Source organism: Bufo bufo, chromosome 10 (genome assembly GCF_905171765.1).
Source record: "Bufo bufo chromosome 10, aBufBuf1.1, whole genome shotgun sequence".
NCBI lineage: Eukaryota > Metazoa > Chordata > Amphibia > Anura > Bufonidae > Bufo > Bufo bufo.
The window spans coordinates 149553040-149570355 of NC_053398.1; the positions used below are offsets into that span (position 1 = coordinate 149553040).

General features: G+C 46.4%; 1 protein-coding gene across 4 annotated transcripts in view; it reads left to right on the forward strand.

The window, feature by feature from the left end:
• Positions 1-17316, forward strand: part of ZNF469 (zinc finger protein 469) — a 456265-nt gene that overhangs the window by 369944 nt on the left and 69005 nt on the right. For 2 of the 4 annotated variants that reach the window (XM_040410638.1, XM_040410640.1), the window contains one exon: positions 3606-3739. The exons of the other annotated variants lie outside the window; for them this stretch is intronic. The gene's annotated coding sequence lies outside the window, so the exon portion shown is untranslated. The remainder of the gene's footprint in view (positions 1-3605; positions 3740-17316) is intronic. 4 annotated transcript variants of the gene reach the window in all.

The window sequence follows — 17316 nt, forward strand, 5'->3', positions numbered from 1 at the left end:
CTTTAGTCACAGTGAAGGCCTGACAAAGTTAAGACGTATTTACGCGCTGAGAGGAGAAGATGATTGTCGGGAAGGAAGCGTATGTTCAGGCTCATGGAGATGAAGCAATGTGTTTCCATGCAGCGATCACCTCCACAGTATGAGGACGAGGGATCACTTGTTCCCATGCAATCTTTGCTCCTGGGCAGCAGATCGTTTTTTAGACCGCACGACCTGCTGCCCGCGATCGATGAGTGAGACATCTGTACCAACGATCATTTCACCCGGCGAACATGCATTTTGCTCATCCATCGGGTTATCTGCAGCACCTTTAGATGGGCGTTGGTAGGAACGTTAGTTCCTGATAATCAGCCCCATATTTAGGCTGTATAAATTCATCTTTAAGAGAGTCTGTTTGCCGTGCTAAAAGTCCAGACAAAGTGGAGGTTGAGACAGAACAGGAAGGATACATGGAGTGACATGTATCCAGAAAACCATTCACCCAAGTTACATAGAAGATTCAGATACAGGTTGTTAATATGCGATATAAAATGTTGATGGAGGAGTCCTTTTAAGCAATCTGAATAAACATATCTTAATGTGACCAATAAGAGTAAGATAAACTGCATCCTGATGTTTCTATAAGAAACACATCCTTCTGATCTGCCAGTCTCCAATTCTACTGCAAATGTCAACGACATCATAATCGCCCAACGCAGCTCATGTGTAATCTAAATCCTTTTAAGATGGGGCCAGCTGCAGCCATACGCACCATCGAGGGATGGATTTGACACAGAAAAGATCACTGACAAAGGGTTGGGTAAACCAACCATATAACCAGATTATGCACCATGATCTCCAGGAGTCTTCCACTTGGCAGCTTACCAGCAGCAGGAAGCACTAGTCCTTGGCTGGCAATGGATATGCTCCAGTTCATGCTGAGTCCATGTACAGAGGCTCTCAGCAGATATCAGGGCGATTGTGTATAATGCAAGGCATATGCAGTCTGTGAGGGAGCCAATGAGAAATGCTTTCCTTTCGTCCAGGATGTTTGTACAGATGGTTTATTTTTTAATATTTCAAATCAACTTGTGAAACTCAAAGACTAAGGAATGCCTGGTAATATTCTTTTCTCAATCTTCATCCAAGTCTACATTGAACCAGTGGAGTATCAGTGGTGATTGCCAATACAACCATGGGTACAGCACAGTGCGGCCAGTACAACTGGGCAGGAGGGAGTGCCATCGACAACCCTTACCCAGGAAACTCCAGTCAAACACTATGCAGAGTACTATACAGTATGGCCATAGGAAAAACTCCTGTAGGTATCAGGATATGGCACTTGCTTCACTAGTGAAGAGTCGGGGCTAGGACGGGGAAGGTGTAGTGCGGCTTTTACACAAATATTTTAATAGGGCCCGTTCACAAGGTGAAATTTGCTGTTGTCAGAACTTCAGTGTAGCCACGCTGTGTCTGCCTCCCATTGTTCTTAATAGAATGCAGAGCAGCAGCTGGCGAGTTGGCGGTCTAAAGCCACGACCACACCACGGAGGGACATGGCCGCTCACAGTTTGGCTCCACTCAATGGAGATAACCTGGGAGTAGGTCAGTGGCACACAAAGTGAAGAACCACGGCAGAAGCCGGTGTGAACGTACCAGGGGCTACCTGCTGGGGAGGTCACGGTCTTCCCAAACATTGGATGTCTTCAGAGGGATGCAATCTCTCCAGTCACTGAGGGATGATCAGATGTTATACTAAGAGGAGCAGCCTCTCGCAGGAAGAGACAGCGGCTCATTTAGGAGGCTCTCATGCAGCTACACATTACTCAGATGTCTCTTGCTGGCATTTTCTCCTACTTACTGAGGGAACAATGTCACTCCCAATTATACAGTCACATTTAGCAGGAATGGGAATCCAGGTGGAATTTATGCGTTAAAGCACTCAGTATGAAGATTTGGCATCAGATGAGTGCAAGTTTGTGTGCGCATTCAGTATGGTTTCTGAGGAGCTCTGGGCCATGGCCGACGTGCCGCACGGTTTATCAGATTACAAGGCATGCACTAATCCACCTGTATAGTGTCAACCTGAATGAAAGACCAGATTCAGCACTTAAAGTATAACTGTCGTATTTATTAGTTATTTTTTGAGTATTGGATTGTGGGGATTAATATAATCTTAGTGGCCCTATTTTAATTTTTCACTGTGCATTCAATTACCCCTTAATTCCACATTTGTGTTCCCTGTACTGCCTACTTTTACCTGTGCTTACAACAGGGTTGCTAGGCATGGTCCGTCTATCTGTTGCTAGGCATGGTCCGTCTATCTGTTGAAGGACGGAGCACGCTGCGTGCAAGGTCAGATTACTGACAGCCAGGGACTGTAAGTAAATGATTAAAGCCAGGTCCTCCCCAGCAGCTGATAACAGTGCCTGGGCTGTGTGCACTTCTCCCTGTCCCTGCGCTTGGCAGACGCTCCCTCGCTCAGCGGAGCTGGAGAATGCAGAGTTGGAGCAGCGCAGACCAGGGAAGGGAGATCTGCCGTCTGCTCAGTGTATAAATGAAAGCAACATGTGGTAAGAGGACCCCTTTGTGCTGCAGGAGATTAACCCTTTAGGGGGGAGGGCTCTGGTTACTGACACTTTTGGGGGGCTATTGTTACTGGCTAGTGAGGGCAGGCGGGATTAGCCTCAGGGTGAGGGCAGTGGCGGCCATCTTAACTGAATAGTGAAATTGCAGTTTTCTGCAGACTGGTTGCTAAGGGCTGAATCTTATTAAATATGGGGTAAGTCAGTCTAATAGTAACTGATTCTGGAATATCATGTTATTACTAACTACATATATGAAAATTGAAATTAGGGTCTAAGTGTGACAGTTATTCTTTAAAGGGGTTATCCTGACACAGCCTCTTCAAACGGCTGAACGTCAGGGGTCCCAGAGGTAAGACCCTGGTCGATCGGATATCGATGGCCTATCTGAGGATAGATCATCAATATCAAATTCACAGATAACCCCATTAACCCTTCTTAGACCAAGACAATGAAAAAGCGTCTATGCTGGCTTATTAAAGTTTGAGGACACAGAAAATCCAGCTTCCAGAAATATTTTCCATTATTTCATACCTCCTTCGTACCTCAAAGCTGCTGTATTTGGTCATACATGTAGTGAGTCGGAAACGCAAGTTTTTTGTGGCTGCCAACAGTCTATGGTTTCAGAGGAATGTAAGTGGAAGCAAATGGTTTAGTGGAAATGACATTTACAGGGCTACTTAACCTTTTAGTGCCCACCTTACATCACTGTACAGATGTCTATAGAATAGTCATACACAGACTGTAGCAGCACATAATAATGTCAGGGAATTTCTAGCAGCTTGCTAATATAATTGTAATATTCCGGTTGCTCCCTTTAGCTGAGAGACACTTCCAGCAGCATGCGTATAGAAATGTGCCCAGTCTTTATATGTGACTGGATGCAAACCGCCTGTTACACAATAACTGGTGACCAGTTGAGATGTACACAGGAATATATTTCCATGGTGGCCACATACTAGCCCTTTCATAATATAATAGTTGTAATATGCCTCTTTCTTCACCTACCCCATGCTCTAATCATTCACTCTCAATTTACAGCTAAAATCTATCTTGAGAGACCAGACAGCTCGCTGAGACATCAGGTTACAGCTATTGCCCATAGAGGTCTATGGAGAGAGAAGAAGGCACTGCTGGAGGATGACAGAGGCACAGACATGCTGCTGTTGGCTATAGTAAGTTTGTCTTACTTGGACACTGCTCAGTATTGCTGCATGATGCTTCCTGGGATGTGCTACTGAGAGACTGGACAGGGTCTCCTCTTATATGTGTGTGCTGTCTACGGGGGACATCGTAGCAGCTAGTCTATACCCACTAGTGCAGCCTGTCCCGGTATTAAATAGCAGCTTGCTGGGGATATTATAAATGTTCATTTTACGGTCTACAGAAGATCTGAAGCAATGTCAAAGATATTATCTTACAGAGTAGTAGGATGTTTAGAGCTGTCGGAAAGTCAACAGTGCATGACTGTAAACCTGCCTAGGATAATAATATATCTATCCCAAAAGAAAAAGAAAATGGAAATAATATAAGGCAGACTACATGCACCATGTGGTTGTTTTCTGTCTTCTCTGCGTTGGTAATCTTGACACCAAGACAATATCCAAAACAAATATTCAAAATGCAACAGTAATCAGTGAGGGGGGGGGGGGGGGCAGCGTATCCAGCTAGATTTAGTCTGTGTAACAAACTGGATTCGGTGGCCGCTTAGTCCATCTCCATGTACATCGATACTCGGAAACACCATAAAAAACATACATAAAACAAAAATGACAAACTCCTCTGGCGGTATGGCATTCAATACTCCATAGGAGCAATAGAAGAGGAATTCACCTCCCAGGGAGGTGTTCAGAGACTCCAACCTCTACTGCATCCAACTGAGAAGCCACAATCTTATCTCTGTGTCACTCTATGGTCGGTCAAAGTTATTTCTAATTATTAAAGATGGGAATCTCCCAAGCAATTAATACCACATATGCAGTAAATTCAGAGATGAGCGGGTTCCTTTGGTTAGGGGACTATTGCCAGGACATGGGACGGACCAGGATTCGGGCGCCCTGCCATAAGGGCATGATGTCACAAAGATAACCATAAAATCCATCGACTGATTTTCCTGCGGAGTTTAGACAGGTGGCAGAATATACAGCGCGGATGTCAGAGTCTTCATTAGGCTGACACCAACCCTGCATAATTCACCTGGGGGGGGGGGGGGGGGGGGTTCTTCTCCTGTTTTGGGTAATTAACTGCTTGGCTACTAGTGAAATCATTATTATAATACAGAACAACAACTACTTCCAGACTATTTACCCCAATGAGAATTATTGTGTAGAACTCAATTTGGATAGGATTTCTAATCAAGTTAATGTTATTCCACAGAACAAAACGGGTGGGGGGGTTCAAGTCAGAGAACCAGTTCAGGACACAAATACCTTCATTCATTGTATAAGTAGACTAGCGGGTGTCCGAGTTGCAGCGCTCAGACGGCTGCTGTGGCCGCCGCACGCTGTATCTTGCACACTGCCTTGGTATCGTATTCTAGGCCTATTAACTTGAATAGGACTGAGCTGCACACAGGAGCGATGAAAGTGATGTCATCAGCCTAAGTAGAGGCAGCTGCAATCAACAGGGTGCCGCGTCCTCTTCAAAATGCTGATCTTTGGGGGTGTCCGAGGATAGGTCACTAATATTTTACTTAATATTTTGAACAAAATTATTTTAATACAAGTACAATTTCTTCTAATGTCAGTTCATATTTATAGTCAGCGTAATCAATAAAATGTACACATACTAAAGCAGCTGACAAAATATATAAAAGAGTTAAATGAGCCAATCTTGCAGAATACATTTGGCTAGGGCTGGTGACTCCCATCACTACCAATCTGAGTTCTTTAGGAGTTTAGAATCTGCTCTGGGCGTCTTCTTCATGACAGGAAAGTTCCAGGCAGATTGGCTCTGAGGAGGCTCTGTTCCTAGACTACCTTTGAATCCTCATATGTATTGTGTTAAACCAACCATTTTGATCAAAAAATGGCCCAAGAAAGTTAGAAAGATAATTATTTTACCATAACAAGCATTAACATATCATTATTTTACATGCTTAACCCAAGAAGCTAACAATCTATTTCAGGGTTGCAAACTGGAGGTTGAAATTGGTCATAAAACAGAATGGGCCACATCAAAGCTCCCAGATCTGCAAGCTCATTCTTTCTGTGTCCTGTGATTACAAGTGTCTATTCTAGTTGTCAGATGTGGCCACGTTTATTTTCATCTCCGAATTACTGATAGGGAGGGGTGCGGCTGCAAGTGCTGAATTCAAGAGCTCAAAATATGGGGTTAGGGATGTATGCCGACTTCTGTCCCTTCATGCTGTTGTCTAGTGGATTATGAATGATACTCTTACAGATGTTGGGCCACAGATCTGCTGACTTGTAATTTACAACTTCAACCAAAACTCAACCTTAGTAACATCTTCATAGCATAAGGTTTTGGAAACAATATGTAAGCGCTCGCAAGAAGGCAGATCTAATAAGGCTCTATTCATGCAGCGTCTGAAGGGTCCACCTGAGGACTTAGCAACAGAAACATATTAGCTAGGTGGCAGGTTAATAGTCTGATTTGTATGGGAAAAGCTTGGCTTAGAAAGACCATTTCCAAATATTCTATTAGGGAATTTTGAGTTCACAGTCTAAGGCTATGTTCACACTGGTGTTTTGGTTTTCCGTTTGTGAGATCCGTTCAGGGCTCAGCGGTCCAAAACGGAGCAGTTTTGCTCTAATTCTGAATGGAAAAGGATCCGCTCAGAATACATGAGTTTGCCTCCGATCCGTCTCCGCTCTGGAGAGAGACACCAAAACGCTGCTTGTAGATGAAACCGAGCCAAACGGATCCGTCCTGGCACACAATGTAAGTCAATGGGGACGGATCCGTTTTCTCTGCCACAATCTGGCACAATAGAAAACTGATCCGTCCCCCTCTGACTTTCAATGGTGTTCAAGACGGATCCGTTCTTGCTATAGAAGACATAATACAACCGGATCTGTTCATGACTGATGCATGCAGTTGAATTATGGTAACGGAAGCATTTTTGCAGATACATGATGGATCCGCAAAAAACGCTAGTGTTAAAGTAGCATTAGCCTCCCAATCAGGACCTAGCACTGCACTCCATTACAAAGACAACCCTGTGAACAGCTTCAAACTTTTGGAAAACATTCTGCAGTTGACACTGGTAGTCCCAAAGTACAATGACATCAATGATCTCTAGTCTTAACCCAGTCATGGATGCAACGTGTGGAGTGAAAGCGACACTCTGAAACGAGGATGACAGCCCGGTGCCAAGCCTAGGCACATCAGCAGTTATGTAAACGTGCATTAACAAACTTCATACACTTCTAAACTCATTCCTGGTCCATCAGATACATCCCTGTCTGTTAGGCCTCATGCACACGGCCATTGTTTGGGTCGGATGGGGACCCATTGACTTCAATGGGGCCGCAAAAGATGTGGACAGCATCCGTTGCTCTGTTCCGTGGCCACGCAAAAAAAACAAAAAACAATATGTCCTATTCTTGTCCGTTTTGCGGACAAGAATAGGCACTTCTACAATGGGCCAGCCGTTCCGCAAATTGCAGTTTGTGGACCGCAAAAAACGGAACGGTCATGTGTATGAGGCCTAAGATACATGCCCTGCTACCATTCGTTCGCTATTCTGAAATAATTCATGAATCTAAAGACTGAGAAAGAAACCTATTTTCAGTTAATGTTTCAGTATTCCCGCATGAGGCGACCGAGCCAGAAACATGCCACAATAGCAGAATGTATGAGCGCTCCCCTCAAATGCACAAATGGTTTCTCAATGAAGGCCTGGCGATGAGTAAGAACACACCGTGATTTCTGACGTCCCAAAGGAAATGCTGTGAGAGAGAATATGCTGGCTCTGCTTGCAGTATGCGGTGATACACGAGTATCTGTCATGTCATATCACTCAGATCGCTCCTCCATATTTTCTGACATCTTGAGTTTGAAGGCAAAGAAATCTGTGCTCGTGAGAAACCTCATGTACCCACTGTGGATCTTACTTGCACAGGGGATGCCTGACCTCATGCACACAGATTAGAACTTCTTTTCCATTGAGAACCAAAAAGTCTTGGTTCAAGAGCTTTATTGCAATGCCTGAGCTGTCAGTGTGTATTACAGACATCATTTCAGCAGCACTGTCCTCACATAAATTGCATACCCGTACATGAAAGGGTAGACCACCAGCATGGCTAGACCTGCAGAGGGAGTCGTACTTAGCTGATCCGTGACACTGGGTTCCAGCTCCTTCGCTGCAGGTCTCAGATCTAAGCACGTCAACATTTAGATTGACTTAAGTCATGTGGCTGCTTCAGAAGTGTCATGTCTTCCCTGCATCACGCGACCCAGTGGCATGGGGGGGGGGGGGGGGGGGGGGGGAGACACGTCACCACTGCAGTCAGTCCGCGGCTGCAGCTTCCACACTGCCCTGAGGTCCCCCAGGTTTCTGAGATCATTTAAAAAAAAGGCAATGAGCAGGATACTCTGTATCTGCAGGGCTACTCATGTATTACTGTACATAACGGTCCAAAATCAGGGTGACAGATTCCATTTCAAGTGCAGCTGTAAGGTTTTGCTAATGGGACAGAGATAGGGAACATTTTTCTAACACAGTTTATTTAGAGAACTTCTACATTTATAGTAGAAAATTTTCCCAGAAATGTCTCTTAGCAGCTCTCTAAAAGCGCTACCAAGGCACATCCATCTTCCTAGTAGAGTCCTGTGAAGACGGACTGGGAGCAGCTGCCCCCATAGTGTACACTATCTCCCTGATCATTGTGGCCCGGTGTGCTGAGCGACCTGCTGCCACAGTAGAGCGGGCAGTAAGCTACTCTACCGTATATAGGGACAGTTCTATACTGCCCGCCGTCATCCATCTCCCAGCAGAATCACTCACTGACAGCTCTGACCACGCTGATCATTGTGGCCCGGCGTGCTGAGTGACCTGCTGCCACAGTAGAGCGGGCAGTAAGCTACTCTACCGTATATAGGGACAGTTCTATACTGCCCGCCGTCATCCATCTCCCAGCAGAATCACTCACTGACGGCGCTGGCCACGCTGATCATTGTGGCCCGGCGTGCTGAGTAACCTGCTGCCACAGTAGAGCGGGCAGTAAGCTACTCTACCGTATATAGGGACAGTTCTATACTGCCCGCCGTCATCCATCTACCAGCAGAATCACTCACTGACGGCGCTGGCCACGCTGATCATTGTGGCCCGGCGTGCTGAGCGACCTGCTGCCACAGAAGAGCGGGCAGTAAGCTACTCTACCGTATATAGGGAGAGTTCTATACTGCCCGCCGTCATCCATCTCCCAGCAGAATCACTCACTGACGGCGCTGACCACGCTGATCATTGTGGCCCGGCGTGCTGAGCGACCTGCTGCCACAGTAGAGCGGGCAGTAAGCTACTCTACCGTATATAGGGACAGTTCTATACTGCCCGCCGTCATCCATCTCCCAGCAGAATCACTCACTGACGGCGCTGGCCACGCTGATCATTGTGGCCCGGCGTGCTGAGCGACCTGCTGCCACAGTAGAGCGGGCAGTAAGCTACTCTACCGTATATAGGGACAGTTCTATACTGCCCGCCGTCATCCATCTCCCAGCAGAATCACTCACTGACGGCGCTGGCCACGCTGATCATTGTGGCCCGGCGTGCTGAGCGACCTGCTGCCACAGTAGAGCGGGCAGTAAGCTACTCTACCGTATATAGGGACAGTTCTATACTGCCCGCCGTCATCCATCTCCCAGCAGAATCACTCACTGACAGCGCTGACCACGCTGATCATTGTGGCCCGGCGTGCTGAGCGACCTGCTGCCACAGTAGAGCGGGCAGTAAGCTACTCTACCGTATATAGGGACAGTTCTATACTGCCCGCCGTCATCCATCTCCCAGCAGAATCACTCACTGACGGCGCTGGCCACGCTGATCATTGTGGCCCGGCGTGCTGAGCGACCTGCTGCCACAGTAGAGCGGGCAGTAAGCTACTCTACCGTATATAGGGACAGTTCTATACAAGGAACTGTACAAAAAAGATGGTTTGCATCTTTCTCTCAAAGGAACAAATGTACTTAGTGAACAACTCCAAGAATTTGCGAAAGAGTATTTAAACTAGGAAGGGGGGGCAAAAGAGTGAAAATAAAAGAGTCCAATTGCCCCCCGAAACAATGCCAGAACAGGTCAGAAGCACTGAGGTTAAGAAATGATAAGCTCAGAGTCCTGTCTACAAATGCTCGCAGTTTAGGTAAAAAAATCAATGAACTTGGGTCAATAATGGCATCTGAGAATGTAGATTTAGTGGCTGTTACGGAGACATGGTTTAATGAAAGAAATGACTGGGACATAACCATACCAGGGTACTCTTTATACAGAAGAGACAGAGAAGGCAAGAAAGGAGGAGGAGTGGCCCTGTATGTGAAAGATAGCATTAAATCTAACCTAATACAAGTTGGTGAGGCCAACATAGAGTCAGTTTGGGTTACGTTGCAGTTTGCTAACCATGCAGTAACTCGTGTAGGTGTGATATATAGACCACCTGGTCAAGTTAAAGAACTAGATGATCTACTAGTTGAAGAAATAGCTAAAATGACAATGAAAGGAGAAGTTATCATTATGGGAGATTTCAATCTTCCAGATATAAACTGGAAAACCAAAATAGCAAGTTCTACCAGGAGTACAGATATTCTAAATTCCCTACTGGGGTTATCTCTACAACAAGTGGTTGAGGAGCCAACCCGGAGGGAGGCCATCTTGGATTTGGTATTCACAAATGGGGATTCGGTATATGATGTCATTGTAGGCGAAACCTTGGGATCTAGTGATCACCAGTCAGTGTGGTTTAATATAAGAACTGTGAAAGAGTCCCACCACACAAAAACAAAAGTTTTAGATTTTAGAAAAACAGACTTTTCAAAAATGAAATTAGTCATAAATGAGTCCTTATCAGACTGGAACGGATTACATGGAGTCCAGGAGAAATGGGACTACTTAAAAGGTGCATTATTGAAGGCAACAGAAAATTGCATTAGACTCGTCAGTAAAAGCAAAAAAAGGAGGTGGCCCAAATCATTAAAAATAAAAAGCTAGCATTTTGTAATTATAAAAAAACCCAGAGCAATGAAGATAAGGAAATCTACAAGATTAGGCAGAGAGAGGCCAAGCAAGTTATAAGAACTTCTAAAGCGCAGGCAGAAGAAAAACTAGCTCAGTCTATGAAAAAAGGGGATAAGACATTCTTCAGATATATAAATGAAAAAAGGAAATTAAAACAAGGAATAACTAAATTAAAAACAAAGGACGGAAGGTATGTAGAAGAGAATAAAGGGCTAGCCGACTGCCTTAATGAATACTTCTGTTCAGTTTTTACAAAAGAAAAAGGAGAAGGACCTCCACTAGAAAGAATGACTATTAAATCGTTTGATGCATGTATCTTTACAGAGGAAGATGTTCTAAGTTTGCTGTCTAAGGTGAAGACGGATAAGTCACAGGGGCCTGATGAGATACACCCAAAATTATTAAAAGAGCTTAGTGGTGAGCTGGCAAAACCGTTAACAGATTTATTTAACCAATCATTAGTAACAGGAGTCGTCCCGGAAGATTGTAAATTGGCAAATGTCGTGCCCATTCACAAGAAAGGTAGTAGGGAGGAATCGAGCAACTATAGACCAGTGAGTCTGACATCAATAGTAGGCAAATTAATGGAAACCCTATTAAAGGATAGGATTGTGGAACATCTAAAATCCCATGGATTGCAAGATGAAAAACAACATGGGTTTACTTCAGGGAGATCATGTCAAACAAATCTTATAGATTTTTTTGACTGGGTGAATAAAATAATAGACGGTGGAGGTGCAGTAGACATCGCATATCTAGATTTTAGTAAGGCTTTTGACACTGTCCCACATAGAAGACTTATCAATAAACTGCAGTCATTGAGCATGGACTCCCATATTGTTGAGTGGATTAGGCAGTGGCTGAGTGACAGACAACAGAGGGTTGTAGTCAATGGAGAACATTCAAAACAAGGTAATGTTACCAGTGGGGTTCCACAGGGATCTGTACTGGGACCGATTTTGTTTAATATCTTCATAAGTGATATTGCAAAAGGCCTCGCTGGTAAGGTTTGTCTTTTTGATGATGACACAAAAATATGTAACAGGGTTGATGTTCCTGGAGGGAAACGCCAAATGGAAAAGGATTTAGGAAAACTAGAAGAATGGTCAGAACTCTGGCAACTGAAATTTAATGTGGATAAGTGCAAGATAATGCACCTGGGGCGTAAAAACCCAAGGGCAGAATATAGAATATTTGACACAGTCCTGACCTCAGTATCTGAGGAAAGGGATTTAGGAGTAATTATTTCAGAAGACTTAAAGGTGGGAAGACAATGTAATAGAGCAGCACGAAATGCCAGCAGAATGCTTGGATGTATAGGGAGAGGTATAAGCAGTAGAAAGAGTGAAGTGCTTATGCCGCTGTACAGAACACTGGTGAGACCTCACTTGGAGTATTGTGCGCAGTACTGGAGGCCATATCTCCAGAAGGATATAGATACTCTAGAGAGAGTTCAGAGAAGAGCTACTAAACTAGTACATGGATTGCAGGATAAAACTTACCAGGAAAGGTTAAAGGACCTTAATATGTATAGCTTGGAAGAAAGAAGAGACAGAGGGGATATGATAGAAACTTTTAAATACATAAAGGGAATCAACTCGGTAAAGGAAGAGAGCATATTTAAAAGAAGAAAAACTACCACAAGAGGACACAGTTTTAAATTAGAGGGGCAAAGGTTTAAAAGTAATATAAGGAAGTATTACTTTACTGAGAGAGTAGTGGATGCATGGAATAGCCTTCCTGCAGAAATGGTAGCTGCAAATACAGTGAAGGGGTTTAAGCATGCATGGGATAGGCATAAGGCCATCCTTCATATAAGATAGGGCCGGGGGCTATCCATAGTATTCAGTATATTGGGCAGACTAGATGGGCCAAATGGTTCTTATCTGCCGACACATTCTATGTTTCTATGTTTCTATGCCCGCCGTCATCCATCTCCCAGCAGAATCACTCACTGACAGCGCTGACCATGCTGATCATTGTGGCCCGGTGTGCTGAGCGACCTGCTGCCACAGTAGAGCGGGCAGTAAGCTACTCTACCGTATATAGGAACAGTTCTATACTGCCCGCCGTCATCCATCTCCCAGCAAAATCATTCACTGACGGCGCTGGCCACGCTGATCATTGTGGCCCGGCGTGCTGAGCGACCTGCTGCCACAGTAGAGCGGGCAGTAAGCTACTCTACCGTATATAGGGACAGTTCTATACTGCCCGCCGTCATCCATCTCCCAGCAGAATCACTCACTGACGGCGCTGACCACGCTGATCATTGTGGCCCGGCGTGCTGAGTGACCTGCTGCCACAGTAGAGCGGGCAGTAAGCTACTCTACCATATATAGGGACAGTTCTATACTGCCCGCCGTCATCCATCTCCCAGCAGAATCACTCACTGACGGCGCTGGCCATGCTGATCATTGTGGCCCGGCGTGCTGAGCGACCTGCTGCCACAGTAGAGCGGGCAGTAAGCTACTCTACCGTATATAGGGACAGTTCTATACTGCCCGCCGTCATCCATCTCCCAGCAGAATCACTCACTGACAGCGCTGGCCACGCTGATCATTGTGGCCCGGCGTGCTGAGTAACCTGCTGCCACAGTAGAGCGGGCAGTAAGCTACTCTACCGTATATAGGGACAGTTCTATACTGTCCGCCGTCATCCATCTCCCAGCAGAATCACTCACTGACGGCGCTGGCCATGCTGATCATTGTGGCCCGGCGTGCTGAGCGACCTGCTGCCACAGAAGAGCGGGCAGTAAGCTACTCTACCGTATATAGGGAGAGTTCTATACTGCCCGCCGTCATCCATCTCCCAGCAGAATCACTCACTGACAGCGCTGGCCACGCTGATCATTGTGGCCCGGCGTGCTGAGCGACCTGCTGCCACAGTAGAGCGGGCAGTAAGCTACTCTACCGTATATAGGGACAGTTCTATACTGCCCGCCGTCATCCATCTCCCAGCAGAATCACTCACTGACGGCGCTGGCCACGCTGATCATTGTGGCCCGGCGTGCTGAGCGACCTGCTGCCACAGTAGAGCGGGCAGTAAGCTACTCTACCGTATATAGGGACAGTTCTATACTGCCCGCCGTCATCCATCTCCCAGCAGAATCACTCACTGACGGCGCTGGCCACGCTGATCATTGTGAAACAGCAAGGACATAAACATATATTTAGGGTATAGATATTAATATACTGTATACTATCCCAGCCTGTCTTCACATTCAGTACTGCACTATACTGTACTAGGAAGACAGATTTGCCTTAGTAATGCTCATTTTGAGAGCTGGGCAAATATGTAGGCACATTTTCTACTATAAATGTACAAGTTCTCTAAATAAACTATCTACAAAAATGTTCTCTATCACTGTCCCTAAACATTAGCAAAAATGAAATAAACCAGGACAGTCACACTTTAAAAGGTAAATACAGCTTGATTTCATTCAGTTTCCTGCTCATAGCAACAAAACACTATCCAAGAAATCGATAAACGGAGCCCATTGGCAGTGTACAGATGTTAATTTGGGCTCTTTTCAGACAATACCAGTGCCGTGCTGATGAGCCAAGCCCTGCACTGAGCACATGCCAGCCTTCGGTAACCTAGACTAATCAGGAGCAGACCAAGGGTTGAAGAAAGCAGCACAGACAAGTGGAGCGACTGCTCATTTCTACAATGCTCTATAATAATAAACTCTGCTGGACGCGCTGGAAGACAGAAGGTTACCAAAGGGGCAGACGTGATGGCGAATAGAGATGAGCTAATTTCATATTTTGAAATTCGTTCATGCTTCGTTTACTGGTAAAAGGTGAATTGCGTTATGGATTCCGTTCCCACGGACCATAACGCAATTCTATGATGGAATGCATAACGGAATGCCTTTAGAGGCATTCCGTTATTCATTCAGTCATAATAGAAGTCTATAGGCTGCAAAACGGATCCGTTCCGTTTCCGGTATGCAGGGGAGTCCTCTCCTCTCCTGATTCCTGCATAACGGAAACGGGCATTCCGTTATGCATTCAATCATAGAATTGTGTTATGGTCCGTGGGAACGGAATCCATAACGCAATTCACCTTTTACCAGTAAACGAAGCGTGAACGAATTTCATAACCTGAAACGGGCTCATCTCTAATGGCGAACCGTTTAGAGGCTGAGTCCCAAAAAAAACCACTTATTTATTGCAAAGTACCAGCGGGGCAATTTACCCTGAATACTACAGTCCAATATAGTGTAGCTTCCATGTACATTTAGCTATAATATCCTGCCTGCATTCCAATGCGCTGCCTGTGCTGTCCATAGTGCGCCCTGCGCTGATGAATGGCAGGAAAAGTCTAAGGCATATTGGTCCACCTTAGACTTTTTCCAGGGTGCAGGTGCCCACAGAGAGGGCTCTGAGTGCCCCCCCTGGCACCTGTGCCACCACCACAGAGAGGGCTCTGAGTGCCCCATCTGGCACCTGTGCCACCACCACAGAGAGGGCTCTGAGTGCCCCATCTGGCACCTGTGCCACAGGTTTGCCGCCACCACCACAGAGAGGGCTCTGAGTGCCCCATCTGGCACCTGTGCCACAGGTTTGCCGCCACCACCACAGAGAGGGCTCTGAGTGCCCCATCTGGCACCTGTGCCACAGGTTTTCCACCATCACAGAGAGGGCTCTGAGTGCCCCATCTGGCACCTGTGCCACAGGTTTGCCGCCACCACCACAGAGAGGACTCTGAGTGCCCCATCTGGCACCTGTGCCACAGGTTTGCCGCCACCACCACAGAGAGGGCTCTGAGTGCCCCATCTGGCACCTGTGCCACAGGTTCGCCAGCACCACAGAGAGGGCTCTGAGTGCCCCATCTGGCACCTGTGCCACAGGTTCGCCAGCACCACAGAGAGGGCTCTGAGTGCCCCCCTGGCACCTGTGCCACAGGTTTGCCGCCACCACCACAGAGAGGGCTCTGAGTGCCCCCCCTGGCACCTGTGCCACAGGTTCGCCACCACCACAGAGAGGGCTCTGAGTGCCCCATCTGGCACCTGTGCCATAGGTTCACCTCACCTAGTTCAACAATTCTGTAAAGTCAGCAGAAAGCAGAGGCACATAGAGATCTCTATATCCCACCCATCACCTTCTTCATATAGACACTATATATTTGCCACCTCCACACAAAGTGGAGGGCCCTGGGAGCTCGCCCACTCTCTGCAAAGATTCTACTGTATCTTCATTTAGTTCCTGTGTTTGCACATCTGTTAGTTGTGAAGAGTCCCTTCACAGAGAACATGTGAGGAGATGCTTTCATCCCTCAGCCCAGTGAGAGAGATAAATCAAGCTGAAATGGTCACATAAAATATGCAGCTAAATAACATGCTCCAGGGAGCCCAGAAATGTCAACCTTTTCCTGCCTTTTATCTGAGAATGCTGCTGGAGAGATGAGGACTCTTCCTGGCTGGATCAAGACTTTTTGATATAAAAGTAGAAAAAGAGTCTAAGGCTACTTTCACACTTGCAGCAGAGGATTCCGGCAGGCAGTTCTGTCGCCGTAACTGTCCGCCGGATCCGTCAAAACATATGCCAAACTGATGGCATTTGTAAGACTGATCAGGATCCTGATCCGTCTTACAAATGCATTGAAATGCCGGATCAGTCTTTCCGATGTCATCCAGAAAAACGGATCCAGCATTTATTTTTTTCAGTCTGCACATGTATTTTAAATACATTCCTATGGAGAGAAAAATAAACGCCAGATCCGGCATTCAGGCAAGTGTTCAGTTTTTTGGGCCGGAGAGAAAACCGCAGCATCCTGCAGTATTATCTCCATCCTGAACAGTCAAAACGACTGAACTGAAGACATCCTGATGCATCCTGAACAGATTGCTCTCCCTTCAGAATGCATGGGGATAAAACTTATCAGTTCTTTTCGGGCCCCTAGGACGGAACTCAGTGCCGGAAAAGAAAACCGCTAGTGTAAAAGTACCCTAAGGCAGCTAAATTATTAATTACCGTATTTTTCGCTTTATAAGATGAACTTTTTTCCCCCCCAAAAGTGGGGGGGAAATGGCCGTGCGTCTTATAAAGCGGATACTTCGCTGGCCGATATGCTGAGACACTCATGGCAGGGCCCGGTGCAGTGATTCTACTCTAATACACCGGGCCCCGCAGCTGTTAAGTACATTCAATCCGAATGAGTCCGCAATTACTGTACTGTACTTGCTGTAGTACCTTATGTATAGCATTAAGACGGTGCAGACCGGCAGGTCCCTCGGTCATGCGCCGCCTGCCGCAGCTCCCTCCTCATGCGCCACCTGCCCCGCCTGCCGCAGTTCCCTCCTCATGCGCCGCCTGCCTGTTCATTCATAAAGTGAGATAAGCAGGCATTCGGGCAGTCGGCGCATGAGGAGGGAGCTGCGGCAGGTGGCGCATGACCAAGGAAGCTGCCGGTCTGCACCGTCTTAATGCTATACATAAGGAACTACAGTAAGTACAGTACAGTAATTGCGGACCCATTCGGATTGAATGTACTTAACAGCTGCGGGGCCCGGTGTATTAGAGTAGAATCACTGCACCGGGCCCCGCCATGAGTGTC